Raw genomic sequence first — 11,300 nt, forward strand, 5'->3', positions numbered from 1 at the left:
GCCTCCCCCCCCAAGTCCTAATGGAAATTAAGAGAGAAGCCAGGCTCATGTAGTATGATTTTCATTTATTTATTTTATCACCCAGAAAACCCAGTGCACTGCTGAGTCGGCACACGCATCTGTGAACAGGCAGAGAACATGCAAGAGCATGAGGCACAGCTGAATTTAGAAAGTTAGAGATGCTCGCATCTGCCACACGAGACGGACAGGAGAGTCCTTCCAGCAGGCGAGAGAGCAGAACGCAGACAACAGATGTGAGAAAGGTCCCAGAGCTGTCAAGTTTCAGCATCCTTGGGCTGAAGAAGGGAGGCGCCAACGTGATTGATGGCCGGAGCCTGTATAAAAATGGTCCACATCTCGGCAGCTGCTTGTCACACTGACCCGCACCATCTCTCTGCTGCCCTTGGGGTTTCTGTCAACTGCTGCTAGAAAGGAGCAAACCCTTTGGAGAGTGATCTTTTACTGTGGTCATGCCAGAGCCCACTAAGAAAGAGGGTAAGAACACCTATAAATATTATTATAGTCTCTAATATTTATTTTGGTATTTGTTTTTAAACAGTTATCTTATTTTTTTTAAAGACCATAAAGCAGTAGAATTACTGGGATGCAAAGATAAAAATTTTCGAGTGTGAAAAGGCCAGAAAGCTATATAACCAATTGAGAAGTACCTGAAAAAGATAGTTTATAAGGCAATATTGATTCCAGTGATTAAATGAACAATTTATTCTTCAATTTCAAGAGATCTTTAAAGTGCTTAAATCAAAGATGTTAACTGCTCACAGTGAGAAGGCTGAGTTTTCAAGCTGTTTTTTTTTTACGTTTTTTTTTTTTTTTTTTTTAATTTCCACCGTGTGTTTGCAGTTTGTAAGGGTTGTGGCATAGGATGCTTTTACAAGCACTTAATAAATTTAGTTAAGTTTTCAAATATTAAGAATCTGCGCTATTATTTGTAGTTTTTCTTTTTCTTCACACAGAAAGGCATTTGAAATATACAAATAAGAATTGTTTGTCCTTTGGGAGCCTAACTTGGAAATTCTTGCTGGAAAAGAAAAATCTTTCTAAATATTATTGGTAGATCGTGTCTCTTCTGAATTTTGCTGCATACAATCCTAAAATATGTAGCCTTTTAAAAAGTAATCAAGAATAAAAAAGAAAAGCAATTAAGTAGTCTTCATTAGAAGAAAAATTTCCCCTTTCTATAAAAAGATCACTATTTTAAAATTGCTGGTTAGTATTGTAAGTAAGTTGGTGTTTGTGGTCTTGAAAATAGTAAAAATGTGCATTCACATAAATACATTAACTAACTTTTAATGGAAACATCTTTTATAAATATTACCTCATACTCTGGTTTCCCTTGGGATGATATAAATCTTTCATCCTTTACTAAAGATTACAGAGGAGAGGAATACCTTTGAGTCTTGAGCCAAGTTTTTGACGAGCCAAGTTTTTGACAAGCCAAGTTTTTGATGTTTTGCTTCTTTGGGACTAATTACAAAAATGTAAATATTTAAATCAAATCTATTTCACGATGGGCTTTTGAATCTTTTCTTTCCTCCTGTGTAGATACTTGCCCACATGCACAGAGACTTATACACAAGCTCAGCAGAGAACATCAAAACAATTTTATTTAGGTTTTTCCTTTTCAATTTCGAAAAGTGTTTATTATCGCCGTTATTGTGAAGAACTTTGCGTTAACTTACGTTAAAGCTGAAGTTGAGGTACTAACCAAATTCTGAAAAGGCTTTTAAGTATTTTTTCTTTATGTAATTAGGTAGTCAGTGCTGACAGGTCGGGGCGATCAGTTACAGGTTGGCCCTATTTAGTGGCAGAGAACATGGATGGGTGAAGTCTTTCTCCCAAAATAACCACACCAAATGCATGCATTAATATGGGAACTTAATCCCAACTCCAACTCCGGGGGAAGTGTGTGTGTGTATCTAACCCCTGCCAAAGTGTCTTATTTGTAATGCAAATGATTTACATGTGTATTAGATGTCCCTTTTATCTAATGGGTCACTTGACCTGCCTCTTCAAGGCTTACTTGGATGAAATGCCTTTTTTTTTTTTTTTTGATTCCTAACTGAAAACAGAAGATTAGTTTTAATCAGTCTGAATGTCATTTGTTGTTTGAAATCCCAATTGAAAACGACGAGAAAGCTCGAAGATTAAGAAGTCAGGTGCTAGGCTGCAGAACCAATAAAGCAAATTAAATTATTCTGCCTGTTGGATGCAGGGTTGGTTTGTGTTTACTTTGGTGACTTGATCCAAATCTATTCTGCATTTAGAGAGAATGAAATTAGAGAGCTAGAAAGAAAATACATACATATATATATATATATATATATATATTACTTATATATTGTATACATTTAAGATATAAATTCACATGAAGACTAAAGTCTCCACAAGTTTCTTTTGCTGTCAAACTGTGTTTTATAGCTGGTGTAGGGGCCCCTCCACCCAGACAGTAATTTTATACCCGTAGATTCTTTACTTAGTTTAAATTTGGCTGGTGGGAAGCAGAGTCCCCCCCACCCCCCAAAGCACCACTGATATATTTAAAAGCCATTGAGGAAGTACGGAGATTTCCTTTTTAAATTCCCTTACCAGCAGAACTGATTGTTAAAGGAACTGCATCTTTAGTTTGCCATCATGAGACTGTTGCCTTTAAGGACCACTATCATTTACATCCTGAAGAACATGATAGTTTCTGTGCTGCTCTGGTCTGCAGCAGGCACACACTCTGTGGATGGTTTCACAGTCAATACTGTTGGCTGTTATTCCACTGAAGCCACTCTGAAAGACAGCACCAAGAATAAAATATGCCCTGCTTCAGAACTACCTGTAGATACTTCCCCAAAGAACCAGCTCCTGTAGCCTCCACGAATCTTCCTTCTCCTCCACCGCCGGGAACACTAGGCCGTGAGCCTTGATAGGATCTGGCAAAGAGACCGAGTTTTCAGCACCTAAAGGTGCAAAGGATATCTCACTTAGATGCTTCCAACCTGCGGTGGCCTAGTTCATGGAATCTGGTGCCAGATCTTCGGGTAGTGGGTCATTCTAAGGAAGAGAAAGATGGGTGCAGCTTTGAACCTCAAGGAGAAAGTCTAGTGGAAAGAATTAGTATAGTTCCATGAAAATATTTTGGCTATCTTAAGGACTCCTTTGGAAACAGAAAGCATCTTTGTTCTCTTGGTGGTGCTGGGCATCAAATCCAGGGCCTCATGCATGCTGGGTATGTGCTCCGCTATTGAGCTACACCCTTGCCCAGAATAGGAGTAACTATTTTCCATTTTTTACTCTGCATTTCATCCATTGCGTATGCATTTGGACAACTGTATTATTTATCCCATGGACCTATATTACAGCCTGTATTCATATAGAACATGAGGCCGTTGTGTTTTTCTAATCAGATGGTGAGAGGAAGCATTGAAAGGAAGCTTCAGTGGGTAGGAATCTCCCAGAATGCCTTGCCAATGGATTCACTTAAGTCTCCACTATTACTTAAGCCTGACTCTACTCCATTTTCAGAGAGATCTACAAGGTGACTTCTGCTCATCTTCATGGATAATTAACTGTCTGGGTCCTAATATGCAAAGAAATAACCTGCCATTGGAAAACCTCCCTTTTCCAGGCAAAAAGAAACTACCAACCTAAAAATTAATCAAGTTTCAATAACCTTTCCTCTTGGGATGGAATCTTTATTAGTTTAAAAATAATATGGGGTTGGTGAGGTGTCTCGGCAGATAAAGGCAATTGCAATCAAGTCAATCGTAGTTCCATCCATGAGACCTACACAGTGAAAGGGGAGAACTGAATACTGCAAGTTGTCCTCTGATCTCTACATGCTCACATTGGCACACATGGGCCCACGTGGACACACACACACACACACACACACACACACACACTAAATAAAATGTAATAAAAATTATGCAAACAAGACGAATGACTCTTAAACACATAAAACCTCTTCTACCTCTGCAACATGTGATGATGAAAGGCACAAAGCCTGGTGCTTTAGGATCTGCACGGAGTTGTTGACTGTTAGATTCTATGAATCTTGAAAGATTCCTCTCTCACACATTGGATTGAGGCCTCAGGATAAACTTCACTTTTATCACATGGCCTATCAGGTGCTGTTGTATTTTGCCTACATAACTTGTCAGAAGAGATCAAACCTTGGGCATTGATCTGGTGGGGTCATAATTTTCTCCTCTTTCATGCCAGATCTTTTCTTTAACCCTGATGGCACAGGACAATCCAGAGTCCTTTATGGCTGCAATGGTAAAGGTGTATTCGGATAACTTCCGGAATCAAAGCAAGGGTCTTTCAGCTGTATCAACATTCGATGTACAATCCTGGCTGTGTCTACCTAGGTCTTTTTCAGTGAGAACAGGAGGGAACACGGTTACAGGGAATAATTTTCAATCTGGAAGCTTGCCTTACTTCCTATATTTTCCTTTCCTGGTCCCTAGAACATCTTAATGTTCTGGGGAGTCCAAAACCCAACCTGAATCTAAAGCGGCATCCTTCACCTCTTGCCTATTTCTCAGCATGGCTTGGGGCTTAGTCATCGCTAGAAAAGGAGCCCAGTGATGGGAAACCTCCCTCTCATATTTACTTGTTGACCTTCTGTCACATGCAAGCCACTGGATGGCTTATCTGAAGTCCCAAAAATAAACTTGATTTGGAAAGGTATGTATGTATGTGTGTGTGTATACGTGTGTGTGTGTGTGTGTATACGTGTGTGTGTGTGTGTGTGTAGAGAGAGAGATTTAAGATATATATCTTAAACTATATATAATGATATAATAAATTATACATATTGTATATGTTATAAATAATAATATATAATATTTAATATATACCTTAAATTAGAGGGAAGTTAGTAACTTATAAGAAGCAAGCTAAAAGAATAGAGGAGAAAGTGGGAGGCCTTTTTCTTTTAGTCAAGAGCATCTGTTTTCCTTCCAACTCCGCACGATCATGTTTGTCAAACAAAAGACCCAGATGAGGAATGTAGACCATGTACTGTCTGGTGTGTGGCAGAGACACAAGCCTACAATCCCAACAGCCATGGAGACTTCAAGGCCAGCCTGGGCTACATAGTAAGATGCTATCTTAAAAACAAGGCAAAAAGAAGTGATCTGAATGAGTACTATAGTATTAACCCCAACCCACACCACCCCCAACCCATTCAGAAAAGAGCCGCCTCAAAACACAGGAGATTCGCAGTGCAGGCTTGGACTGTCTGCTTACGAAGAACGACTTGGGGTAAATGCTCCCTGGAGAGGCTTATAATGCTTGGCAGAATTCTTCTTTTTTAGTGCCTGCTTTTATGATCATCTGTACTGCACCTGTTAGGGAGATAAATAAAGGACTGGGCAATTCTTTCCTCTCCATCTCTCTAAATAAATCGCTTAGAAGAAAGCTGTAGGAAAGCAAGTGTGATCTTGCTTCTTGTCAAGTATGGCTGAAGATGCTTCCCTCTTATTTCCAAGGAATTTCAAATAGCAGGAAAGTCAAGGGTAGGGGGATTGGAAAACAAGTCCAATGTTCCCTGCTTGTCTGGCAAGCTTAAAAGAAAGGAAACTTGTCAAGTACTTGGATTTTCTTGGCAGCTTGCATTACTTTGGGCCTGAGATGTGGCTCTGGCCCTCAGACATTTTCATTGTTGTTTAAGTGCTGTCTTTCTCTGCCGCTCATCCTGGCCTTGAATCTGCTGTGCTCCTCCCTCAGCATCCCCAGGGCTGGGATTACAGGCCAGCTCCATGTTTCCTAGTGTTCAAGACTCACGTTCAAGGCCGATAGGAGGCCCTGGTTTGCAGTGTTTCCTTATCGATGGCAATTTTAAAGACCACCCTCTAACACTCATGTTGGAATAAGCTACCCACACTGAAGTCACTTTCAAATAAATCATCTCCTTAAAAATTTGAATGAGGGCTGGAGAGATGGCTCAGCGGTTAAGAGCACCGACTGCTCTTCCAGAGGTCCTGAGTTCAATTCCCATCAACCACATGGTGGCTCACAACCATCTGTAAAGTGATCTGATGCCCTCTTCTGGTGTGTCTGAAGACAGCAATGGTATACTCATATTCATAAAATAAATAAATCTTTTTAAAATGTGAATGAAATTATCTTCTGCGATACTCTTGCAAATACATTATTTTAAATCTTAGGGGATGGGCTGGAGAGATGGCTCGGTGGGTAAGAGCACTGACTACTCTTCTGAAGGTCCTGAGTTCAAATTCCAGCAACCACATGGTGGCTCACAACCATCCGTAATAAAATCTGATGCCCTCTTCCGGGCTGCTGAAGACAGCTACAGTGTACTTACATATAATAAATAAATAAATAAAAATCTTAGGGGATCTATGAGAGGAAGTAGGTGTGACGTTATTGCTATTGCTTTTACAAGCATAGAAAGCATGCTTGTTCTTTTAACGTAACCTACTTCCTACTTGTGACCAGTTTATTTTAAAATAACAATTTAGAGTCTTTTTTTTTTTTTTTTTTTTTTTTTTTTTTTTTTTTTGGTTTTTTTCGAGACAGGGTTTCTCTGTGTAGCCCTGGCTGTCCTGGAACTCACTCTGTAGACAAGGCTGGCCTCGAACTCAGAAATCTGCCTCCTCTGCCTCCCAGAGTGCTGGGATTACAGGCATACACCACCACTGCCCGACCAACTTAGAGTCTTTATGGGCCTCTAAAGAAAATTTTACTATTATTAAAATTTTCTATTTTTACCAGCATGCCTTCCTAATTCTCTATGAAGCCTCTATTAAGGGACACTAAGATGACTCTTGCCCATCAGTGACTTCTCTGCTAATTCTAACTCTAGGCTGCATCTCTATGTGCACTTGTGTGTTAGATAACAAATATCAGAGTGAAAAGTCCTAGCAATAAGAAATCAGCTCTGTCTCACCATCACTTAGGGCCAGTTCTTGATACAATGAATTTTTTTTTTAACCCTTGAAATCATTTGTTTGGTTTAGAGTGTAGCATCCTGGGAGAACTTAATAATTCCCCAAGAAGTTAGTTACTGAATTGTGTTATTCTGAGTTAGGTAAATTGTGAAGAATCTACTTTTCATTCCAAAGCCATTTCTTCAAACTTGACAGCACACCTATTATCAAAGACCAAAGCATGAAGAAGAACCAAGACCTTGCTGCTTAATTTCTCAGAGGCTGCAGATTATTTCATAAACAGAGAGAATACGACCTCTATCCCCATAGGTTTTATTTTTATTTTTTAATTTTTAACAGACATCTCCTCTAAACCAAAGTGATGCTATTGTCTTGTCCCACTTGAGTCTGTTCTGCATAGACAGACAGGGTCAGGCTTTAACTTACAGAGACTGCATTGCACTGCAACCCAGAGACAACAAGCCAAATTTCAGGTTCTTCCCACCCAAAGGCAGTGCTCTTACAGTCTCTGCGTGTGATGCCAGAGGCAGCTTTGAGATCCCACCGGGGCAGGTGTGGATGGGCTGAGTGAGTTTGCAGGGAGCAGGCGAGGTTTATCCCACCCAGTGTCTATTTCTCCCTCTAAGATGAGTTCACAAGAAGCCAACTATAAGCTGACTCTCATTGTGTCTTTCAAGTTTCAATCCACTTCGATAAGATTTTTGGCCTTTTATGCTCCCTAAGAGTCTTTTTATAGGTCAGTATGGCACACAAATGAAATATCTAAAGTTACATTTCACATGTCAGTTGTTAGGTCTTGTGGGTTTGTTTTACTCGAATTGTGACTTGTATTTATTTTATCTATTTGGGCTAAAACATTTTTCTTCTTCAACGTCATTCAAGCGTTCTCCAGATAGCATCGAAAACCTCCTCTTCAAATTCCCCAGGATGCTCTGCTGATGGTCTTTGTATTTTATAAAATGCCATGCCGTAGCTGATGTCCTGTTTATATCGAAAGTTCTCTTATTCATAGAATTGAACATTTTAGTTTATCATGTTTGGGATTGGATGTGTTTATGGTTATCCTATATATATTTGGCCTTTTTTCATATATATTAAATAATTTTCTTATCTAGTAGAACATTCTGGATAGCTTAAATTCCTGCTGAACCATGTAGTAAGTTCCATATACTTTCTATGCCTTGGTTCTCTCATTTCTAAAATTTGATTAAAATAATACCTGACTTGTCAGGACTTCATAAACTGGGAATAAATCAGGTAAAGTGCTCAGATGAGACCTACCATATAGCAAGACTATATGGCAGTGAGCCCAGAACCCTTGTCAGACACAGGATATTAATCACTTACATGTCATAGAAGCTTTGGTATTCCCAACAACATTGGCTGCTTCTTCCTAACCTGTTGTCAGTTTATAACGTGTGACCAGATAAAGGCTGTTTTGTTTTTTGTTTTAGTTGCTGGTTTTTGGAACAGAGTCTTGCTCTGTGGAGCTCCAGCTAGCCTTCCTCAACTTGGCATTCTTCTTGCCTCTGTTTCTTGAGAGCTGGCAGGCAATGACACAATAGTTGGAGCTGATATTATTGTGATGACCATTGTTGCCACCAGGAGAATGTGCTTATTTTACTCAAAGTGGAAAATCTTAGTTTTTACGAGATTCTGATAGTCCAGGCTCTCTGTTGTGTTCCCGTTGAAGTGTATAGTGTTGAATAAAAGGACATTGAGCTGTCTCTTTACATGACCTTTCCCACTTAGATGAAAATGTCATCTTGAATAGTTGAGCCTATAACTGTGTGTCACCAACAGTTATGACTTGGCTTTGAGGGACATAAGATTTCACAGAAAGAGATAGTCTTGACTGCACATGGATGGGGTGTGTGACAAATTGAGTGCCACTGGTTTATTTATTGCTCTGCCATCTTATTTTTATGACCCCATCTGGCATCAGGATGACTAGCTTTCCTCTATTTTTAAAAAGTCACCCAAAGTGAGCCCCAGCAGGCACTTGGGTGAAGGCCTTGAAGGGATTTATCCTGTAACCTCTGACTACAAACAGAGTCAATAATACAGACCCCCCCCAGGGTCTTACCCCCTAGGGTAAGACTAAGTGGGGAATTTAAAGAGAAACTATGCAAATCACTTGTGAAATCTTTTCCTTATGATGTGTGTTATACTATTTCAATTTCTTAACATTGTGTCCGGTTTTACCTAATGGCCATTCTGACCTCATTTGATTGTCTTTGGAAACAGGAGATGAAGAAGCAAAGTCATTGTCCTGGGTGAAATGTCTTGTGCTTGTTGCTGTGTGACAATGCCTGTGTCTTCATCTTCTTTCAGTGTGGAATGGCATTGTGAGTTGAAACACGTACAATTTGAACAAAAACACAAGCTAACTGAGAAGTTAAAAAAAATAAAAAGCCCTGTGAATTTAGGGAAATTCCATCAAGCTGAAGTGTGAGTCATTGAAATCTTTAGAATCCATGCACAATTAAAGTTTGCCTATTCAAAATCAAGTCTTCAGCAACATGTGGCCACAGCAGATCAATCTGGATAACCTGGGTTACGCCATTTTTAAGAGCAGGGCTGTCTACAATGTTAAGGGCTCACTTTGTTCTAGAACCTGGTAATCTTTATCATTTTCATCAATACTGGATAGAAATGTTTCTAAAATGTAATATCTCTGTACCTAAAAAACCTAAAAAACCAAAAGCAAGCAAACAAACAACAACAACAACAAACTTCTACATTTTAAAAGAAGCAAATGGAAGTCAGGTGTCAGGTGTCGTTACATAGGCCCAGAATCCCGGAAGTTGGGAGATAGAGACAGGAAGATTAGTAGTTCAAAGCCATCTTTAGCTACATGGCAGCTGTAATGTTAGCCTGGGCTACAAGAGGTTCCATCTCAAAACCCAAAAGTGAACAATAAATCATAGTACATGTCATTTAACTTTACCTTACACTACAGATACTGTAGAGTTCTGTTATCCCAAGAATCCAAACTACTGGTTTTTGTGTCAAATGAGTTTATCTTTCCTGTTGTGCTTTGCTGGAAAGTCACTTTCATTGTGCTGTCCATCACTAGATGAAAGCCCACATTCTGCTGTTACACACATGCCCTGGTGGACTAGCTGCAGGGGGTTTAATGCACCCTTGAGAACAGCCAGCAGATAAGAAAGCAGGCACTGTCAAGGCCGTGCAAACACAAGGTAGACGCATAAGGGGGAGCAACATCTCTAAAGTTGCCTGGTTAGGCAACTTGCGTCCCCCAAGGCTAGTGTTCTGCACTCTCTCAAGACTTCGTTGCATCTCAGGAACCTTAGTAAAGCAGCGTGAGAAGCTTGAGACAAATGCATTTGCCTCCCCAGTGGCTCTTGTAATTCTGAGATCAGAAGCTGTAATCTGGATAAGTCAATAAGGTAGATGGAAGGAATATGGTAGAGGAAGCAATATTGAATGATACTGTCTCTGCCATTGTGCCCGTAGGAAAACAAGTTTCTACCTCCAAAGTTATTTGACAGTTTCGTTTTGTTTTCCAACATATTTTTATTGATTATTTGGGAATTTCAAGCAATGCTCCCCATCACACTCACTTACAGTTCTCCCAGGTCCATCCTCCCACCTTTGTGACCTCACACAAAGGAGGAGGAGGAGGAAGAGGAGTCGGAGGAGGCAGAAAAGAAAGGAGAAGGAGAAAAGGAGGAGGAAGAGGAGGAGGAAAAGGAGAAGGTGGGGGAGGAGGAGGGAGAAAAGGAGGAAGAAGAGAAGAAAGGAGAACAGGAAGAGAAGAAGAAAAAGGAGGAAGGAGGAGGAGAAAGAGGAGGAGGAGGAGGAGGAGGAGGAAGATGACAACCAAGTTTTTAAACAGGGCCTCACTATGTAGCATTGACTGTCCTGGGACTCACTCTATAGACCAGTCTGGCCTTGAACTCACAGAGATTTATCTGCCTCCCCCTCTTTAGTATTGGAATTAATGACATGTGCCACCAAATATGGTTACATTTTTTTAAAAAAATGTTTATTTGTTTATTTTATGTGTCTGGGCACTTTACCTTCATTTACATCTGAGCACCACATGCATACAGAGCCAGAAGTCGGTGTCAGATCCCCTGGAACTGCATATAGTTGTGAGCCATCATGTGATATATCATGAAGATATATATATCATGAATTTATTCACATTAAAAAGACCTTACTCTATTCTTACCTAGATACATATTTCACACACACACACATCTCCTTATGCTTTTAGAACAGGACCTTGCTGTGTTGCTAAGACACAGGTGATAGTCCCTCCTCAACCTTGGAAGCGAGTAGAGTTTCAGATACACCATTCTTAGTTATTAAAGGCAGTGACCAGTTTCTGATTGCTAGTTTTGA

General features: G+C 39.9%; 1 non-coding gene across 1 annotated transcript; it reads left to right on the top strand.

Annotated features, from left to right (window-relative positions):
• Positions 1-1,339: 1,339 nt before the first annotated feature.
• Positions 1,340-1,454, top strand: LOC127671364 (U5 spliceosomal RNA). Its single transcript, XR_007974726.1, has one exon. It is a non-coding gene; the product is annotated as a U5 spliceosomal RNA (small nuclear RNA).
• The last annotated feature ends 9,846 nt before the right edge of the window (positions 1,455-11,300 follow it).

The sequence above is a fragment of the Apodemus sylvaticus genome, chromosome 20 (assembly GCF_947179515.1).
Source record: "Apodemus sylvaticus chromosome 20, mApoSyl1.1, whole genome shotgun sequence".
Lineage (NCBI taxonomy): Eukaryota > Metazoa > Chordata > Mammalia > Rodentia > Muridae > Apodemus > Apodemus sylvaticus.